Source organism: Dinoponera quadriceps, unplaced genomic scaffold, assembly GCF_001313825.1.
Source record: "Dinoponera quadriceps isolate SergipeBrazil2010 unplaced genomic scaffold, ASM131382v1 scaffold192, whole genome shotgun sequence".
Taxonomy (NCBI): Eukaryota; Metazoa; Arthropoda; class Insecta; order Hymenoptera; family Formicidae; genus Dinoponera; species Dinoponera quadriceps.
Genome location: NW_014554324.1, coordinates 437,858 through 460,615, shown reverse-complemented (window position 1 = coordinate 460,615; position 22,758 = coordinate 437,858). Strand labels below are relative to the sequence as shown.

Sequence of the window (22,758 nt, the reverse complement as noted above, 5' to 3'; positions counted from 1 at the left end):
GGGGGGGGGGGGGGAGATGAAAGAGCGAGAGAGCTGGTCCATCGACAACGGCCAAATTAATCCGGCAAGGTTAAACAAGCGGAAACCACCTCATCCCCATCTTGCCGCCCCCCCTCCGCAAACCGTTCTCCTTTGCGGCGGTGAATTCCCGCAACGGACCGCTCGGGTTTCCTGTTGCATATTATTACTATTGTTTAATATACATGGCGCAGCGTGGAAACTGTTTGATTCGATGTAAATTTCGCGACGGAGGAGAGAGCGAAAACGCGAACCTTCCGCGAGAATTGTAATATCGATGAAGCTAATTCCACGAATTCGATCTGCCGACGTCACGGCCGCGGGACGGCTTTGTCGTTTCGCGCGAAGATGCTCGGACCTCTTCATGATACTCGACACATGCGTCTACGTACGTTTAGATGCATTCAATTTCTCTTTTTTACTGGGAACATCGCCGATAAATGTAACAAATATTACTGTAAACAAATGTTCACCATAAAATTTCACGGGAAGGAAGAAAATCGTCATTATATAAGTGACAGATGTCTCATTTATGACACTACAAAATTCAATCGTGGGACCATTATTTATATTTTTGTTTGTAAATAATTTTCTTCTGATTCTGATAAATCCACCCCTGAGGAGGTTAAATGTGCACGCGTACCTCGAGGGAATCGACCCTGTGATCGAAGAGCGGAACGGATCGAGAGATGCAACTTCGAATCCAAAAGTGACGACAATTCGCGATCGCGCGCCGAAATGTTCGCTCGCTCGCTTCTACCCGGCGGAATCGCGCAGATGCAAATCAAAATACACCGTCGCTATCTTCCCGCGCAAGAAGATCCGTCGTCCATACGCTTAATTTTATTTCAACAGAATCTCCCCCGTGCCGCCCCTCACATTCGCGTTTATATTTTCACGTTTTTATTAGACCCGGGCCCTCCGCTCTTTCCCGTCAATTTTATTATTATTATTCCTCTAACGTATACGTATTTTTTTTTAATGGAATCTCTCAGACAGAAACGCCGGCGTTTTCCGCTTGCTTCGATGCCGCGCTTTCACGAGCGTTTCTCTTATCAGGGAGACGCGAGGCGACACAATAAGACGGAAATCTGCTGGAAGGAAAATGCCGTTGGACGAAAAGCAAGAGGGAGGAGTTTATCTCGGAAATAAAAGTACGGATAAATAAGACGGGGGAGAAATACACGAATGTTCGTACATTAGCCTTCGCGAGAATGCATCCAGGGATGCATATCCTCGGATACGTCCTTCGATCAAGCGTATGCAGCGAGATCCCGGGGATACGGAAACACACCGAGCGTGGCGCGATACGGCAGAAAATGTATCGATACCTCACTAATATATCAGTATGCTACCCCTCTCTCTCTCTCTCTCTCTCTCCAGTATGGGCGGTATATACTCTTCGTCGCGATAATTTTATTTCCGCTTCGTCTCTTCGCGTGTTATTCGCGTTAGAAATAAGGACCATTTTCCTTTTCTTTTCCTTGTTTTTCCCCTTTTCCCTTTTTGATGAAATAAAACTCGATTTTCGTCCCTACCTCCCAGTGGAACTCGTAACCGGAGGTTCGAGGGAAGTTGCAGTGCTGGCGCGCGGCCCTTCCTCATGTTCGCGCAGATACGCGCGTTTCGAGCGGCCGCTCTGTGTGTTCCCGTATTTTCATAACGTTGTATTAACAGAAGTGCAGTGCGCGCGCGCGTGAATATTTTTGTGTACACCATTTCGTCATGTTATTCGTGCATTCCTCCCGCGAATAAGCTTACATTAAACGATCGATCCGCGACCGCTCGATCGCATATTCCGCACGCGCGCACTGGTCACCCTCCCTCCAACGCGCGGGGTTATAAAAATATTGAAAATTCGCCGATGATCCAGCACGAAACTCGCGCCGATTTCGCAGGGCACTGACCTCGTATCGTCGAATCCGTCGAATAATGTCGATTATAAATATCATTTTGAGCAAAAGAGAGATGAGTCTCATTTAAGGAAGGAATAACCGGCTTCGATCCCACGAAAATACATGTTATGGAGCGTGAAGAATCCGTTTTAAATATCTTTTTCGGTCTTATTGTTATATGAGAAAATATCTGTTTTTAAAATTATTACTTCGGGAGAGGGAGAGAGAAAGGAAGAGCTCTGGTCGAAATGTTGACGCTACTTTGGCACACTTAAGGAGGTTATAAATATCGTATTTTCAGTGACACATTAAGAGAGCCATTCACAAATTTAGTGTTTATCAAGTAAAGTTACATTTCTATACTTTCATTTCGCTACGTAAATAATAAAAGTTAATTTGAAACAAAGTTGAGGCGAACATATATACACAATATTATAAATATGAAAATATTTACTAATTCCTCTTCTATATTTTTAATTGTGTAAATTTTTATGCTACCTTGAACAATATATTTTGACGCAAAAACAGCGAAAACGGAAATTTCAAACGTTCAGAGTCTAAATATGAGAAAATTATATCAATAGAATTGAACTGAAACGCAATCTTAGCTTCTACTGTGTTTTAAAATTAAAAGTTTAACGTAACCAAAATTTCGACTTGGGAGAGGAATCGATGTGTCATGTGCTCGGGTTACGTTTATATATTTCACCCATTTTCCGCGCATAAATACACAATTTACGGAGCGATTGTGGACACTAGTAATAAGTAAAATGTCCGTGTAATTATTCAAGTATCGCGTATCTAGCTGAGAATACTCCATTCGCTCGCGGAATTGCGTGGCGCGCGCGGGAAGACCGGCGATAACACTGAGTTGTTTTATTTAACGGAGGGATGGTGAAATATTTAAATATTTGGCCGGGAACAAAGCGATACGCTCAGACTCAAGATATATGAGCTCAGGCGAGAACGTTCGTCGATCGATCGGGCGCATTTAATGATTCAGAGTTTAAATCGTTACAAATGCGCTCGCATTGTACGCGCGGTAAATAAGTTACTATTATAAAGCACAGAAATAAAATAATAATACGCTAAAATAGTCAATCTTTGTTAACGCTCTTTACGAGGAGAAGAATACAAATGTCGCAAACAGAATTATATTCGGCCTGTTATATTATATTCGACCTGAAATTTGCAGTAAAACTCATCGTCTTGTAATCGAATGATATCTGACTCAAAAATTCACAGGTGGAACGTTGCCACTAACTCGATAGAAAAAAAAACCCCGTGTTATTTCAGGAAATCGTGACAAAAGGAAGAAAAAGGTAATTTCGCGTTTGATCTTCGCTATTAATTAATTTTACCTTTATCGATATCACCCCGATTAATTTAATTCAACGAGCGAATTAATTTTTCGCCGGGAGAACGCCGCGCTCCCTGTGGTCGACGTGAAATCGTCCTCACTTCGACTACAGATTCGACGACCGATTGCTTATTGATTTTCACCGGTTTGCCATCATTAACATACACACGTTCTCCCTCTTTTTTCCTCTCTCGGCCAGGCTAAAATTAATCTCGGAGACCACTGAACGCGCACAGGCGACGACTCGACTCGCGCGTTCCGATTCAATTTCTCCTTTGATTTGATTTCTCATCCTTCCCGATTTTTCCGTTTTTCTTTTTTTTTCTCGCGGCTTTTGTCACCGGGACGGAGCGTGTGTTTTAAAGGATGGCGTGAAAATGGAGACGGAACCAGTTTTGCGCCGAGACAAATTAAATTTTAGTGAGCCGCGACGCGACGTGTCCAAGAGTGAGCGAGCGAGTAAACTCGATCGCGCGCGAGCGGCCGCGACGAAACGTGAAACACGCACGCATGCACGCATCCCACGTATCCATATCCGCATCATCCCGGATGCACCGGCGTGCATTATGCGCGACGTGTTAGGGGATTTCGTAATTCTCGCGAAAGAGGAAGCGAGCGAGGCCGAGAGAGGAAGACAGAGGGAGAGAGAGAGAGAGAGAGAGAGGAGATGTCTCCGAGGAAACATTGTGGGACGAAGGATTTCGCGTTGTTCTAAAAATCTCACGAGCATTCGTGGGACTACCCAAAGCCGTGACTGGAATGTATGCGGGACGCGAGTGCAGCGTCGTCTCGCGTTGACAAATTCTCAGGCAAATGCAAATCCGATATATTTTCCCCTAACGAAAACGTGTACATCGAATGTGAAAAATTAAAGAACCGTCTCGTAAAAACAGAACGCGAGCCCGAGACAGANGGGGGGGGGGGGGGGGTTGTTTCTTAATATCAAGCCCCATCGGGTGTTTCCTCGCTTACTAATCGAGTGAAAGTAAGTGATTTTCCCTGGCGATTTGTGCCTGAAGGATCATGAGGCGGGGAAACGAAACTTTGCGGTTTAATTTCGAGTAAATATCACTCTAATGGAGCTTTCATTCGCGAGGCCGAGTCACTGGGACGAATTTAATGCCGAGTATCGCAAAGCTGTAGCGGAAGAAAGAATGATGCTCGATCGAGATTTTTTTTTTTTTTTCCCGAAAGACGAGGAAGTCGAATTGAAACGCACTTGCGGATTTTGATGACGTACTTTAAAATTGGTTATCTGTGTGATTTGTTTTTAATTTTCCAGAAAATTATAAACCAAGTCAATCTGCTACGATTAAAACTCACTCTTGACTTCAAATCCGTCGTAACGCTGTGCGAAACATTGTTTTCGAAACATTCGATATCAATGCAAAGAGAGAGAGAGAGAGAAAAAGAGCGGTGTTTATAGCGTGAATTATAAAATAATACGCTAAATAATACGCTTGTTGCTGCGTTAAATAACGGTGGCGCAGCACACCGAAAAAATTGTGATATATTTTTAGAAATTAAATACCGTATAAAAGCTCAAAGGAAGAGTTTTTTTTTTATACGTATAATATTACAAGAATAATTAAACTCGCAATAAAACCTTTTTGTCCCGAAAAACGGAATATCGTTCGTTAACGCTTCCTAAATGATTGCGTCAAGCTATAAAAAAAAGAGAGAGGGAGAAATTGATACATTGCGGCGTAAGATTTTATTACCTTGTTGATAGGTTTTTCGTCCTTTTTATAATCCATTAGCGACCAATATCTCTCACTTTCGGGACAAACAGAATTTTATCGCGCGGAAGTTAAATTATTCCAGTCATGTTCAAGGAATTTCCTCCTTTTTTCGCGAATTTCCCGTTGTTACGCAGACCGTGATAATAATATCAGTCCGAGAAAATTCAGGCATTCGCGTTTTATCTGAAATTCTTTCTGTGCATTTCAGTATGCGGCCTAAATAAGAACAGAAAGGTAAACTTACCGAAGACGCTGAAGGGGGCGAAATTAAGCGGTGGTTAAGCAACAACGCGACGCCAGTAAGTAACTGACACCAGATATCATCGGATAAAACGCGGAAAGGTGACGCACGTCGTCTCAAGCGCGGTGGAAGTGCGACACGATTATTAAGAAATTCACAATAACGTTAAATCTTTGTAAAATCTCGTATATCGGCGTATTTTCGGCCTGACGGTCGAATTTTTCAAGCGTCGAAGCGCCGAGACGACATCGCGCACGAGTGCGTCGACGTTCCGGATTATTCGAGAGCTCGCAAGAGATAAATAACGTGGTTGCGAGCGACGACAACGGGACAACAATGATGTACGACGGTTAAACATACAATTGTCTGCAAATAAATACCGCTATCGATTAACCCGGTCGTTCTCCTCCCCTCCTCTCTCTCTCTCTCTCTCTCTGTTTCTCCCGGCCGAATTCAACGTACCCACGTGACACCATCGATCATCGAAAATTCACTGGATTGGACGTGGAAGGGGGCAGGGGGAGGGACATGAAATTAGACAAGACGCGATATTTATTTATTATACGACGCGCGGCGAGCGGTTGACGCCTCGCTGTAAAACGTGTTCGACCATCGGTCTTTTTAATAACCGAACGGTACCTGTTGATTAGATAAAAATATCCCGCGCACGTTTAATCCACCGCTTGTGAACGTTTAATTTTTAAGCTCGCAAAAGAAAACAAGAATAACGCCAGTCAGATATACGAGTCGCGCATTAATTAACAAAAATATAATTTCTCTCCGCGTTCAGGGAGTTATTAAATTTCACTGCGAATTTAAAGTATTTCTCTGCACGGAAAATAAACGCGCGCGAAAGCGACGGATTTTTATGTTTTTTTTTTCCTTTTTTTTCGGCGAGATAATAATAACGAAAACGCCCGGGATGGGNGGGGGGGGGGGGGGGGGGGGGGATTGGTCGGTGGAGCACGCGTTCCGGAATATCGTGGACTTTTTTACTGCGATATTTTAATTGTCGCGGTATTTTAAATATTTTGCGGATAATTTATTGATCGCGCAATTGATAATGACTTTATTCGCGGGGATATCTAGATCGAAAAATTATTCAATTATGGCTTTATATCCCGCGCAAAAGGGGATTTAGCGGAATTTCCCGACGGTGGAGTACGGTGGGACACCGGGGAATTTCAGAAAATAAATGTAATTTTAAAAAATGTAATCCCTTATTGTGCCAATTATGTATATTTATGTATGTTTCCGTGCGGCAAGATTCGCCCGAAACTTTTGCTGCGGCAAAGAGAGAATATTTTTAATGACACGTGTACACACACACACACACACACACACACACACACGCATAGAGAGACATACATAAACGCAAACGCCGGAAACAAAAGCGGAATAACGCGACGACAAGATCGGGCGAAGGTAGAGGGGCTCCCAATGAGCGATAGCTCTCGTTCGCACGATCGCGTTAAAAGATTCGCGGCGGGAATATCCTCGCAGTTTCCGCGCGCGCACGGGAGGGGAAAATTTTAAATAATGCAATAAAAATCCGCGCGCGATCGGCGCGACGAAGGTGTCGCGTTACTTTTACGGCATCCATGGTGCGAGGCGCGCGTAAAGCGCGTCGTTTGCATAAGTCGGCATTCGCTTTTCCGCTCAACACAGTTTCACGCAACAACAGGCAATGCGTCGCATCGCGTCGCTTCGCGCGACGCCGCGCGCCGCGCGACGTAGCGGCGCAACGCGGGAAAAAAAAGGAGAGAAGCGCGCATTCCCACGTGAAATTGCATCGTGTGCGGGCCGCCGTGTACGCGGCCAGCTTTATTAGCGTCGCATTATTTACTATCCGCGTCGCGACGCCCTAGTTGCGATAATCGAGCGAGCAAGCGTTTGTGCGGGCATGCACGCACGCAACTCGCTCGCGCGAAATCGCGACTGAAAAATTTCAAGCCGTTATACAGGCTAATTACGCGCGAGGATGTCGACCTGGACCACCTATGGTTGCGAATACGTGCCCACTTCATAGTGAAAATATTAGACATCTGGAGTTGGAGACTTGGAGCGTTTCGCGCGATATTTGAGGGAAAATATGTAAAAAATGGAAAATATTTATTCGGCAGGGATTAATAGCGTATTTAGTTAAGGAGGTTGTGAGGCGAAATAAGTTTGATGAACATTCGGTGAAATTCGCACTAAGGTACGTTGAAATATTGCAGGACTGCTCGTGCAATTAGAAAAAGATTGATCGTCCATGAAATATTTGCAACTAAAATTGATATTTTTTATGCGTGCTCCTTGAGATTAGCGATTACTATTATTAATTTATTTCTATTGTCTTCGAAACTAAAAATAAGATTGTGACGAAAAACTACCATGACGTATTAAAGACTGATATTTCCAGACGTTATATACAATTTCAGAATTGTCGATCGTTTTATTTTGAAAATATTGCGGTGTAAAGTTTATAATTTATAATTGTACTCGAAATATACATATGCATCTATTTAAACACGTGTATATATCTCTTTCTGTTATCTGCATTTCTATTAGATTAACCGATACTCGAAATATATATGTATATGTGTGCATATTTAAACGTTCATGTCTTTCAATTATCTGCGCATCTCTATTAGATCAACTTATGCATAAATATCGCATTAATAACAAAAATAAATGATAATAATACTTTCGTATTTATAATATTGTGTATATTTATGTTCGTCTCAACTTTGCTTCAAATTAACATTTATTATTTATAATAGTCAAAGTAAAATATAATAATTTTGCTTGATAAGTACCAAATTTATGAGTGACTTTCTTGATACCACTGAAAGTACGACACACTGAGTCTTATAACCTCTTAAAATCTGTATTCTTTTATTCAATTATATAAAATAAATAATTGCATCTTTTATGAGAAGTTTTAGTTTAAAAAAAAATGTATGTTTTCTCGTTGAAAAAAATATCTTTTTTCAGTATACGAAAGAAAAATCGGTTTAGTTGAATTCACCTGGAATGGACAAACCAAACGCATTTTGTTTGAAGGAAACAGAAATTTCTTGTTGTAAAGATACAACTTGATTCGTAAGAATCAGAAATTCTGTTTCCTTCAACGCGTTTGGTTTATCCATTTCGTGCAAATTCAACTAAACTGCTTTCATCTGTGTATAAGAACATGTAAATTAGTACAAATGTTATTAGACCTCTGTCGAATAAACACACTTTATTTCCTTAATTTTCCCGCAGTGTAAGCGTTAATTACCGGAGGGACCGTTCGAGTGGAGGGAACTGGATGGCTCGAAGTTTCTCCGAAAAAAGTGTTGAAAACTCAGCGCGAGGGACGCGATTTTTCACGCCGCGGATTTAACTTCAATCGGATGGTTACTTCCTCCCCTTCCTCCTTCCTTTCTTCCTCTTTTCATTTTTTTCCCCTTTTTAACTAAAATTCACTTCTCGGCGTAATTTCCAAGATATTTAATCTTCGCGAGCTTTGAGCCGATGCCAGCGTGATGTCCGGCTGGACTTCGTTATAATTAACAAAAGAACGTTCCGCGAGAGCGCGGCGGACATTTTCCGCCCTTTTTCTCGCTGAGCCTGTGTGGATCGCCTTTGTCAGGGGCGTATGTCGGAATATCGATTCGTTCGTGGAGGGGGAGAGGGAGATACTGAATAACTGGAATTAACTGGATAAATAACATTAGAAACCGACCCGCGCGTACCACGCAGTCGTCGCTCAAATGTCCCTCGACTTCCCACGTTTTCCTGCCACCTTCTCTCTCTCCTTCTCTCTCTCCCTCTCTGTCTCTCAGTAATTCTCAGGAGACCCTTTAGGTATTCCCTCACTTACGCATTGCGGAGTCATCTCTCAGGAAGCACCCACCGAGAGAGAACTCCCGAGTGATAACTACCTTGGGAATGAGGCAATGAGCAGAACAAACCAGTTGTATTGTATTCCACCGTTAACGGTGAAATTTGCGAATAAAGTCTCGCTGGTGCGGATCTTTTCTTTCGTATAAATGGAGTTTAATTAAAACTAGCGACGCCGCCGAGTCGCCCGTATCAGTTGATTCGCGAGCCACGCTATTTACGTTTCACTTGCGATCGACTCAATGTGCGTCTCCATTGATTCTTCATTTCTACAGTACGTCGTAACGAGTGGGATAATGCGATGCTACCTTTCTTTCGCGTTTAAAGACTCGCGACGGCGGAATATTCTCGGATCTGAGCGGAGCGGGCTGAGATTACGATAATCTCGAGCGTTAACCGCGCTGAGAGAAAAATCGTCCGAAAAGTAAGAAGTATGTATTCGCAGTGTGTGAATACTAATGTTGTATTTATTTGTACTAATACATCGTATCCTTCGCGTTGAGAATAACTTTTTCTCAGTGGGGAAATATGCATTTTCTTAAAACCGTAATCTTTCGTGAAAAAGACGATTGTTTATTTTATGTTTATTTAAAGAACAGAATTTAGATTTGGGTAAATCATATTTAACATTTATCAGCTCCATCGAATAAACGTATTTTATCTTTTAGATAATTTTCCTCCCCGTGTGTAATAATTCAGGATTACAGCGCCACGTAGAATACACATCGTTGTATTGCAACGGTAAATCGCGTTAATGATTAATTAGAAAATATCGGTTGCTTAATACGGAGAAGATACAATTTGGTCCATTCCTTCTTTTCGTAATGTAGCATAACACATTTTAACAAACAACTGTGGAGCTCGATTTATCTCCTTATTTCGAGTATTTCTATTGATTTGTTTCGATGTACGAAGCTAAATTCGTCAACGGTTAACACTCTGCAGAACGAAGCTCAAAATAAGCTCTTACCGATTAGTTTTCATTTGATTATCGGATACTTTTCTATTCTGGCTAAATTAAAAGTTTATCAATCGCTTTGTTGAATACAATCGATCTTGAATCTTTTATTCCTATGTCGTGCGAAGAATTTAAGCGAGCGCGATGCTCGACAAGAGCAAAATGCTGGCATAAAAGACAGTTATTATAAAATAGACACGCGAATTAATCCCGTCGGAATAAAGGATGCAAATACCTATTTTAGTAATAGAATTTTGCAGTGGCGAACGGAAGATAATCATCAGACAATTCCAATTTATTCAGAAATTCATACCGCTACATACTTTTCTGCGATATGGAAACGTGAAATCTTAACAACACGTAAAATGATCATATGAATGATAAAATCATCATATTTTCAAACACACATACACACACACGTACAGAATTTCTTATTTCTACTTTTATTTCTCTCACACTTTCAGATTTTTTGGCCATCTTGGAGCCAATCTTTACTTGATGAAAATATCGATGCACAGATAACTCTCGAGTTACAAAGGGCTGAAGAGAAAGAACTTTTGTGAACTAAACTTTAGAGAACCAAATACTTATACCTTCTTCTAAAAGTGCCTCCTTCGAGGCTAATTCCAGGTGAAGTTTGTATCAATAAAATTTAAATCTGAGACTAAAGCCTGTTTCTACCATTATGGTTTAAATTTAAACGCCGATTAACTGAACGGAATTGACAAATCGCATTGGCCAATTGATTGAACTGGGTAATCCGATTAGCCGGTTCCGTTGAATTAATCGTCGATTAGATTTAAATTATGATGACAGAAACGGACATTAGTTACAAAGATACAGAATGTTAAGAGTCGAAATATTCTAAATATACGTAGATTCATATATAAAATACATAAAATAGACATAATATAATTAATTAAAAGCTCTATTGATATTCAATAAAAAAAAATATATATATAAAAGATATATATAATTGTAAATATATGTATATTTCACAATTATTGCTTTACACAGTGATAACTGCTGAATCATCGTTCCGACGGTCGTCCAAATACGGGGGCTCGCTGATATACGAAAGTCGATTTTAGCCTCGACAGTTAACGCGTCTCAAAACTACTACGATTCCGCGCATTGCTTGTAAAGCAAATACACGTGTAATTCCGCGCGCTTCGCCAAAAAGGGTTCGCGAACTATTACAGCGCGGCTAAGCAGCCCCGGCGTAAAATACAACGTGGTAGTCCGTGGTGGATATAAATGCTCCACTTGCGGCCGACCCATCACTCGTCGTGACTGAGGGAGAGTACCCGAAAGCACCGCGATGCTTTATGACTGATCCGACACTTATAATTCAGCACCGACCTTAAATACATATCTGTCAAAATACAACAGAATAACACGACCTATGCGCGAGGCCACCTACCGGGCAAATTGCGGTACGGCAGGCGAGCCATGTGCGCGGATTCCCCATAAAGAAATCGAGTAACCAACATACTCCGACATAAATGCGAAAAACGAGTCGTCCCTCGCCGTCCATCCCTCCCCCTGATCGACGACGCGAGAAATATCAGAGTGGCGGTATCGTGGAATATCCTAAAATTTTTTTTAAGATAACTCGAAAAGTATATAATAAGAGTATATAATAAGAAAACTACTGAAGATAAGTCGAAAACTGAAATTAGTTTTAACTGAGTTGTAACGCCAAGTGTTTGTATAACGTGTTCCTGACGGATTTCGTTTATTTGCAGCAAGTTTAATGTTGCAGATTTTGTTGAAAGTAGATTTTGGAAGGATAATATGGAGTAGGTTGGGTAAAACGGAATACCGTATTTATCTTGTAGAAAAAGGTAATTTTTCTCGTATTCCGATGAATATTAATGATCGAATGATAATAATATAATTACATTATATTTTATACATATATATTGTAATCTCTCTATTATAAACTTATATTTTTATACTTTGAACGTATATAATATCATACTGCTTTCATTCCGCCGCTTATGTCTTTTAACGATGTCACCTACATGTTTTTCCGGCAAGAAAGGAACAACGGGGAAAAGAAGGAACAACAGAGTGTAGTATGCAATGTTTATAAAAAGTGGCGGGTAGTACATGGACTATTCCGTAATCGCCGTTTCTACCTTTTTTATCGTACGCTCGCTGAAGAAACTACGTTAAAGCTACGTCTTAGTTTTATATGTGACAAAAGAGGCGATTAAGATTTTGTGAAATAGATTGACCGTTGAATAAAAATTTAAAAACCTTACCCGATGAAAGTAGAGGGAGATGGAAAATCTAAAATTGGATGAACACACTCCTTACGATCTCGTACTAGACTGCCGCTTTGTAAGTTATATTAGATATCTTATTATATTAGATATATATTAGATATTACATTATATCCGTTATGTCGCGGTCACTTAACGGGTTAGAAATCGTGATATTCCATGTTACCCACACTTTCTCTATTGAAAACCGAAAAACGCCGGCTTCACGCTCGCAATATCGCGCCGTCTTTATTATTTTACCCGTGCAAAAAAATCTTGCAATAATAATGAAAGAAAAACACCACGCGATTATTATTCCTAACAATCGTTTCTTTTTCTCTCTCTGAAAATTGGCCGTCCATCTCTGCAAAATGACGTGTGTATGCGCGTTTTTTTTTTTTTGACGCAATAACAGAGGAGATCTGGAGTATCGAAAACCACTGTTAACTCAATTTGGCAAAAAATGTGACTGATGCCGGTTTCCAAACAAACGATTCAATTGTTTATACAAATCACGAGAACGACACGGGGCCGAATGCAGAGCGATAGAAACTATCTGCGCCCGACGTCGAAAAACAAGCGACTTTCGTTGCCGGCGGCGCTGTCGATATCTGCTATCGTTATATCGCGCGGATCATTGGTTTTTTTTCCTAGCCCGACGTGGTTAAACGATCGTGCGGCGGCGGCCTCGCGAGGTATATCGCGACGTGGAAATGCTTAATCCGCGCGACGGTGGAAATGAAAGGAGAGGAAAAAAGAGGCCCTCTCGGTGTCTCTGTAATTCCGCGAGAGTTCCATTTAATGACGCGAATAATGATCGCGAAGAGCGAAACAAATGCGCGCGCAAGCTCTTTCGCTCGGAATAACAAACGCCGAGAATCTGATTTATTTATTCGCCGGCACACACAATTAGCGTAAAACGCGATGATTTCGTTCAGAATTTCATTCGGTTTGTAACGAGGCCGTTTTCGCCCCGATTTCGAGAAATCTCTTCCAACGTCTCTCCCTCCCCCCATTCGCACGCCCGCACACGTGAACAATCCCCCGGCAATCGAACGAAGGTCTTCGGAATTCGGTGAGAATTGCATTAGAACGAACGAAGGTTGATAAAATGCGAAACTAGACGCGCTCGTGTGTGTGTGTGTGTGTGTGTATAACGCGTACGTCGTTGGCAAGGAAGGCGAGTTGTAAAACCGCCGCTCGTCGCGGATGGCACGTACATCTCGGTTTTCATCATTTACGTTATCGCGACGTTCCTTTATGGCTCCATGAACAAGCACGCGTTCTCGGCGCGCGCGATGATGGAGTATCGGATTTGTATCTTACGTCGAGTAATCGCCGCGCGTATATAACGGCGTAATGCGCCGCTACGACGTCGCACTTTGTCCGTATCGATGCGTGTGTGTGGATGGAACACTTGTGTGTATGGGTGTGTGCATAAACACACACACACATACGCGCTGCGGTATAAATATTTCAGCCGCTGCTCGCTTCTTAGTCCACTTGTTGGGAGAGTACCGGATGGTAATATCGTTGCCTTTGTTTATATCCCTACACGCCGAACGTTGTATAAATTTGTCATTTTTTCCGAGTTATTGTTAAACGCGTGAGGCCACGCGCTTCGGTTTTGCGGGACGATCGGTTCTCGCCGCGAATTCGTCCAACTCGCGTCCAAATCTACGGGGAAGCTCGCTCAGATTTTTTTACACGGCGAACTCACGGTGATTCGCGACGCTTCGTGATGAGGGATCAATTGTCTCGACGATCCGTGTAAGAATCCACGGAATTGTTTTGTCTAATCGAAGAAAGAAAGAGAGAGAGAGAGAGAGAGAAGTGAGGCTAATAAGAGCTAGATATTCTCTACATTGCTCTTATCTCTACATTGAGAGAGATTATAATTATTTCCGGCCTCACACATATACACAAGCATTAGCTTCAACCACAAAAATATTAATAGAGATATTTATCAACGCATTCAAAAGTATTCATGTAATAATAATAATATTAATGCGAATATTTTTCCGGATTCGCACGCAACGTACGCGATGAATCGACCTTCCGCGTCAAGCCATCTTATATCCCAATTATTAACGTTAATAAAGCCCACTACTCCTTCCCAATTATTAAATCACGCTTCATTTGGTTCTCCTCAAGTGTTAAGATTCTGCCTCGGCCAGAAGTCGATTTAATGTACGCAATATTTCATATATATTTATCCTTTCAAGTTCGACGAAAGTTTCGGAATCATCGAGCGACTGTGAAATCGCGAGTGCCGCCAAAAAGTACTTCCCTCTGGCGTTCCTGACTCCTACCGTCCGACTCATAATCCCCGGCCGGTAATTTCCCCGAATTTCCGGCAAAATTACGACTTTCTTTAGAAACAAACTCGCCCCTCCCGGCTCCCACGGGGTGTGTGTGCGCCTTCATTAACTTCTTCGGGGTAATCCATAGATTACGGACGCGCCTTATCCAGGTGAAACGTATGGACTGTTCGCGTGCGCCATCAGGGCCGATGGAGGGCTGAAGTTGCGGCGAGGGTGGATGAGGAGCGCGTCTCGGTATCGGGGGGGTGGATCTATAGATCCGCCGCGTGGCGGCTGTCCCCCATGAATCACGGGGACTATCTGCTGGAATACCAGCTGTATTTACAACAGCACGCCAACGGCGTCGTCGTCGTCGTCGGTAGCCGCCTATATCTTTCTAATCAACTGTTTGTCTAATGTCTATGTAAATACGGTATGTTAATTATCCCGATGCGATGCTAACGTGCCGCGCAGCTATTAATCTCGGCCTGGCCCTACGCGTTTCTTCCACCGCCGTTGTGCTGCACTTCCTGTCGGCGGCTGGACGTTCCAATTTCATGGTCGGAGCAATAAACAAAATCAGATAGCGACGTGCCGGTCTTCGGCGACGGCGCGCTACGATCGGCAGAATTTGCACGTGTAATCGCAACTGTCGGCTCGAGTTGCCGCGAGTCCCATTTCTCCACCCCTCTTTGGGTAAATTTTCTTCTTTGCCTTTTTTTTTTATATGTGCACCGAATAACGAGTTCGGTTGGATCTGGCAAATGAGTGGATGTTAACTGCCAAGTTATCGCCCACGTTCTTCGGTCAACGTATTAAATAGGAAATTGTATCTTTGATACATTATGCGTAAATTATAGATTTTTAATAAAGATATATATTGTTATTATTATATTATTATTACCTTGGGCACTACCTGAGTCCTCAGATTCTGCGGGTATTATCTGGATGCCCGAGTGTCCGGTTATAACGTATGCATATTTCATATGTGACCCGATGATCGATTTTTCTAACGACCAACAAACGCCTCGCAGACCCGCAACTACGATCGTTACAATAAAATTGTATCGATCCGTTTGAACTCTCGCGATATCACACTCCGACAGCTGCCAAATCTGACAGCTGACTTTCGGCCTTTTCGAGTTATTGATTTTTCTAACGGTAACAAGTTACGAACGCGCGGGGAATGCATCGCGGTCTCGTGATTGTTCACTACCCGAAATTACCCGCGTGTACCTGCCGGAATTATAATGACATTCGTCGGCGGTTATTTGCTGCACGAGCCGCCCGATGATAAGCGGGCTCTTCGGAAATCTGCTGATTGGCGTACGATGGTATTACGAATATATAACTTGAGATCTCATCATTGCGAATGAAGAGTCGATTTTCGGTAGAGCGTTCTATCCGAGAAGTGGCGCAGCCACCGTGGATAATATTGATGCGCATTCACACAGTACTTCCAGCCGGTAATATTGTGTGTAATAATCATTTCGGGCATATATCGACGTGAAATTTTGATACTAAGCATCCGTGCACCTCAATACGTATTCGATTCCGTTGAATGCAGCGGAATTTAACAATTGAATCGCATTAGAATCAATGATATGTATCGAATTGATCCCGCTAGTAATTACGATTGTTTTGCAATTACACATTATAATTTGATCATATCGTGATTGCATTTCGGTTATATTATGATACCGTTATAATTATATTGTAATATTTACATGCTGTCTCGTAACACGGCTGTATGAACATATTTGAAAGGCAGTGTAGGGTGAAAATTGCATTATAATTATGCATTTGAAAATTACATCAGGGAGAGAATCTCGTAGAGATAACGCAGAGATAATCTTGAAGATAGCCGAGACATTTCGATGACTCGAATTTAACGCTCTTAAGAGTGCATTCGAAATGTGTCATTTTGTGGGTGATTGTGGTGATTTTGAGAAATTTTGTTGCAAAAGTTATAAGACATGCAATCCTGAAGCTTTTTACACAAATATTTATCTATGTTTTAACTATATATATGCAATGTGTACTCCCTATATATTATTGTTTTTGATTATAATAAAGTTATAAATAATTTTGTGTAGCGCTGAACGAAAGTTTTGCTCGCACAGTTGCCACGATTCTAAATGTTGTAGACTTCTGAAGCCAAAACGGCGGAAGAGTTAAACTATAAACTTGTGGCTATTATCTCCACTACGAAGAATGAAAGAATAAAAATCGATCTCTATATATCTATCTAATCCCTATCGTAATCGTAGCAACCAACTTTTCGCGTTCAACGTTAGCAAAATTATTTACAACTTTATTAATACTGAAGATAAAAATTATTGTAGAAATTATTGTACAACAATATGTAGAATTACTGTATACGGTTGAAGCGTGAATAAATATTTACGCATACCCTCGGAATTGTGCGTTTTATAATTTTTTTCAAAATAAAATATTCATAAAATCATCTACCAGACGAAACGTTCCGAACGAGAATATCCTTTTAAGGATCATTTGTGCCTGCTTGGATGGTCTATAGATTAATAAAAACTGACGATATTGTCACTTGTCGACTTCTCTCTCGAGTCTTGAATTCTACAGATTTAACTTTAACGTGTGATACAAGCGATGAAGGGCGACGAGCGCGACTCCTCGCGCGAGCGAACTGCCGGAAGATGCGGGATGAATTCATCGGTGAGGCACGACGAAGAAAGACAGGAAGGAACCGAAGGAAGAGACTCGATAAATCTCGTTTAGCGTATCGCGTAGGGGCGCGTCGAATTTTGTCGACTTATCGGCGACGCGCGGGTCCGCAGGCTCGCGTTGTCATCTCTCGTAACAGACGGATGATTTCCTTATTAGATTTCCGGTTCTCCCGCGCGAATCGGCGCGCGTGTACACGACCGGTTGCGCGTTCGTAAAATTTTCCGCCCGGCCGAAATCAATTTCGCCACGGATGATTAAAGTTTCTGTCAGTGCGTGTGGCGCACCGCCTCTCCACGAATTTTCATTGTAATCGCGTTAACGTGTGATTAATATTCCCGCGTTATACCAGCAATAATAGCTCGCGCGTAGCAGGGCGGGGGGAGGGGGGGGGGCAGAGGAGGAACGTGTTTATTTAATAAATCGCGATCGATCACCCCGACAATGAACTTATGGAATCTTGCGTGTATACGCAAATTATCGCTTAATTTCACGGGATATTGATTATCGGAATGTCTGCCCGCGCGTCCTGGCCCGGCTCTTCGATGCGCTCCAAGTCGCGCCGTTAAAATTACGCGCCTTTCCGCTCGCGCGCGGATCGATAATTCTTCCAGCAACACATCGCCCGCCGGTCCGCCGCCGCTTGACCAAAATTACTAATACACCGCCGCGGAATCAATCAGCACAGGCAAACTCCATAGAAATTGCATTCGCTTTACACGACCGCGCGTATAGGCAAACAGGCGGAGAGGAAAAAAAAAGCATGAGGAACTGGGCGGAAAAAAGCGCGTGGGAGCCGCATTATTCTCTGTCTGCGAGGAACCCCGCATGTATCCTCGTTTATGATCGAACGCAATGTTATTCTCATCGCACGCCCTCCCCCCTTCCCTCCTGCCCTCCGACACGCCGGGAGACTCTTTATGTAATATATAAAATAATTTACCGCTAATTAATCCATCCCGATTTGCCAAACATGCTTGTCAATTAATTATACACGTGCCATAATAATTAGATTATTGACCGGTGTAATAACCGGCCGGTAAATATATTAATCATCGCGTCATCCAACTAATAAGTATCCAAATATTAACTAACTATGATAAATACATTCACACACACAACGTGGTGTATTCCCTCCCTCTCCGTCGTGCGACAGTCGTTCAGGCTTCTCTCCGACAGCGAAATTCCCGGCGACGGCGGAAAAACTTCGCACCACGCTTGCGCAGGCGCAACACCGAAGATGAGTAATTTCCAGGATTAATTACTGCCCCAAAGTTCGAGCGCGAGTCTCTTTACTGCATATTAGAGATGGGGTTAGCGAGACGAAAAGGAGGCGGAAGGGGCGAAAGGTGGCACGAGCTGGTACGGTCTGAGTGCTTCTTTTTCGAGGGTGGAATGCGGTATTAGCGCTGTTTCACTGAGGCACCCTTCAATTTAACCCTCCTTCGTTTAAACACAGAAGCTCGGCGGCGGGAGCGGCGCGAGGGGTGGGTTTCGCGCGCGAGCTGAGCAGGCGGAAGTGCCGACCGTGCGAGAACGTAGCAACACGGGCGAAAAAATTGTTGCAAAAAGCAAACAAGCTTGTTGTTTCGACGCTGTTGCATTATGCGATCCGTTATTGTTAAATTAAGAGGGCGAACGGAGAGAGAAAATGCACACGACGCGGAAAGGACTTGTTTTCGCGTCGAACGACACGTGTTGTTACATTTAATCCTTATCGCGCCGAGCTTCCGTCCGCCGGTAAAACGCTCTCTTTGTCCGTTCCGAGAGGCGTGGTGACGCACGATCTCGCAAAGCGAAGAGCGACTCGGCCGTTGTAATCAGGCGTCATTAAAGAATACCTCAAAATAATGGAGAAATTATGAAAGAATTATCTAAATTGGTCTGCATTGTATTTAAAAGTGACACCGAAAGCTTGACGGTAATTCAGAGGCCGGATAAAACAATAATCAAGTAATCAAGTAATAACGTTTATTATTTAGGTTTCGAAATAAATACAGAGGAACGTAATTTTGTCTGGTAAATACGAAATTTTTGAGCGGCCGCTGAAAGTGTGGCACTAATGGGCGATATATCCTTAAAAATGACCACTTAACGCTGAGCCAGCCTTCTCTCGAGTAAAACAATGGAGGGAGAAATGTTTCGCGAGAGACGTCATCGCGCGAATGAAACACAGTAGCCTGAGGAGTTTGAAAGAGCCCGAGAGTCTAAGGAACTCCAAGGGTCGCGGGAGATTTCGGAATCTGAGAAAATCGCCGGTATCCGGAGAAATCGGAAGACTCGAGGAACTTGGAGAATCCAACGAGAAGCTTACGGAGACGCGGGGAGACCCGGAAGATCTACGGGCACTTAAAGATCTAATATAAAGATTAACCTAAAATCAAAAGAAAATCTTAAGAGCCTCTTCACAACGCTGACCACAGTAACTTTAAGGTCAGGTTTCTGTTAAAGCAGTGAAGTGCACGACACTTTCGTTGCTGAGTGAGACATTATTGACGAGAATCGATAATCAGTGTTTGCTTAAATACAAAATGTCTTGAGTTACGTTTCCTGTTGTCGACGAACGAGTCTCGATTTTTAAACTGACGAGATTTACCGCGAGACCCAATGCTGTGATGAAAAGTGGAATGACGCTTCCTTGTCACGGAAATCTTGGCAAATCCATTTCGCTGGACATTCGTTGTCAGTGTGCACGGATTTCCGCGAATTTCCCCGATGTCGCTTTCGACGTGACGAGGTTTCTCCCGCGATCTTTTAATATCGAATGTAACGAGAAATTTTTATACATAATTCAGCTTTAAATCATAATCCCGCGGAACTTGCGCAGCGCGCGGCTCGTGTTGCCCCCGGACAACAAATTAAATAAACGCAATAAAACGCAAAAGCAACGTTTTAGACATTCTTTCCGCGGCGGGTAAAAATACGAGAGCGTAATATCGCCGCGGAGAGTACGTGTCTCATGTTTCGGATAGAAATTTGCAGATATTCGCGATTCTTCTCGTTTCCGACGAGTCGCGCTGAAGTGGAGAATCATGAGAGGCAGGAAGGAAAAGAGGGAGGAAGAGAGAGAGAGAGAGAGAGAGAGAGAGAGAAGGAGAGAGATTTAAATTATGAAGTCTACTTAGGGTCTGCTTAATACCAAAGTTCCAAAGTTTAATTCGCAGAGACTCTTTATATTTCCAATGGCTCATTACTCGAAAACTCATTGCGCGCCCGCCTATTTTCGATAAGAAATAACCCGTTCGCGAATCCACGGGATCTGAACGGCAGAGTGTCGCCCGTAAAATCTACCCTTGGGAGCGCGATTTATTTTCGAACCGATCACTTGCAAAAATAGAAGAAAGAAAAGACGAGACGAAAAAAATATATATATACATATACAAGTAGCCGTAAACTGATCAAGTTGCTTTTAACGCGTGAAAAATTGAAAGCGATGTCTTATTCAGCGGGCATTATGAGAGAGTGCGAGGATTAAGGATTTCATCCCGCTAACGAGGAGGAGGTTCAGAAGAATTGCGAAAGCAGAAGTTCCGGTTCTGTAACAACCTTGCGTTACCCGGTACGTAACGCGAGTGCGTGCGTGCGTGCGTGCGATGAGGAGCAACGACGGGACAATAATCTCGCGTACGTCTCTGTCCCGGGATATTATTTCTCGCCTCGCGACGCCACCCCGTCGACGCGACGGCGGTGTGCGCGCGCGCGGCGCGTGCGAACTCTCGCGCGGAGCACGCGAGGCGCGTAAGCAGTTTTTCGAGATACGTACGTACGTACGTTCATTCGTACTTGCCGGCTGGCGACGGTAAAACGCTGAGCTGAAGATACGTCCACGCTTTATTATTCGTGCTCCGGAACTAAATTCGCGAAACGAGGATTTACTGCGCCATTTCGTCGCGCGCGGGCGCGAGCTGGCGTGAGCGCGAACGCAAGAGCGAGAATGAAGGAGGAAAAGAGAGAGAGAGAGAGAGAGCGAAAACGCCGGTGCGAGAGCGCCGTATAAAAAGTTAGGCGCCGAAATACGCGCGTCGCCGTCACACCGACGGCGAAATTCTACGTATGTACGCGATATACTCGAGCGTCGTCATTTGCCGGCGTGTAGATCGCGAGAAGCGCCAATTACCGCGCGTAGCGCAACGTTGTGATGAAAATTGCTGCACGGAACTTTCAGCACGGAAGACGGGGCAAAAAGTCAACTCATTCCGGATTGATCATCGCGACCGGGCCGGGCTTTATGACGTTTTCAGCCTGGCATTTCGCGCATTCCTCCGACACCCCTCGCCATCTCCTCCGATGGACTCTGGAATACGCGATACTTGACGGATATCGCACGCGGCCACGTAAACCGCGATCGAGCTCTAAGCATCGACAAACCAGAATCCTTTCAATTCGCGGTATAAATCACCGGTGAGTTCCTCCCGCTCGCTCGAGAAACGTCGCCCTGCGGCAACGGTAAAAAGAAATAGAGAGAGAGAGGGGGAGGGGGGGAATATAGAAGAAGAGGGAAAAAAAGGGCAAAGGGAGAAAGGGAGAAGGAAGGGACACGGAATCGGAGACTTCCGGCACGTGTCGGTCAGCGACATTGTTGGCGAATGATCGACGATCGTCCGGTGAATCCGGAGGGAACGTAAGAAAGAATGGACTTTGAATTTTTTTGTTGCTCCGCCGCTGACAAATGATGCGCGAATCTGGAAACGCCGGTGTCGCAACGCGACACCATGCGTCATCGGGCGGAGAACAACAAGGCGAGCGCGGGGGTGCGTCCTCCCCCCCCCCGTCTCACCCCGTCTCATCGCCAAGAGGGATATGCTTTATAGCGCGATTTATCATATTCCGCACGCGCAGAATTCACCGTCCCCCGCGATCTCGCGACGGAGGAATTCACTCCGTGCGAGTCGTCCGTCCCCGACCGCGACAAAGAGTCAAAACCCGAGCCATTGTCGGATATCGACACGCGCGGCGTCTCCCGAACGCGTCGCAATCTATTCGAGATAGTAGGTAAAGCAAGAGAGAGAGAGAGAGAGAGAGAGAAGGAAAGAAAGAAATAGGGGGAATATTTCTAAATAATAAAGGCACAGAAGTGAGGTATAAATGTATCTCTTGTACAATACGTGGAAAAGGAGGTAAGTCAAAGAAGACGGCTGATAGGCCTAACGTATTACCGTCCGGGATTAATTAATGGACGAAACAAATGATTGAATGGCGAAACACGTTCGCCGAAAGACGCGGATGCGGACGTGAAATTTCGCGGAAACCACCTTCGATAATTAGCAACGAATCTGGAATGTCGATCGAGAGCCACGCGCTCGCCGTGTCTCGTCGTTTATTCAACGCGTTCCGCCTCGGAATTTTTCCATATAATACCGCCTGGGAAGCGACGGACTCGGTCTTCCCCCCCCCCCCC

The 22,758-nt window shown here is 43.6% G+C and overlaps 1 protein-coding gene across 3 annotated transcripts in view; it reads right to left on the bottom strand.

Moving 5' to 3' along the window:
• LOC106746598 overlaps positions 1–22,758 on the bottom strand; it is a 230,760-nt gene that overhangs the window by 181,662 nt on the left and 26,340 nt on the right. The gene's annotated exons all lie outside the window — the stretch shown is intronic.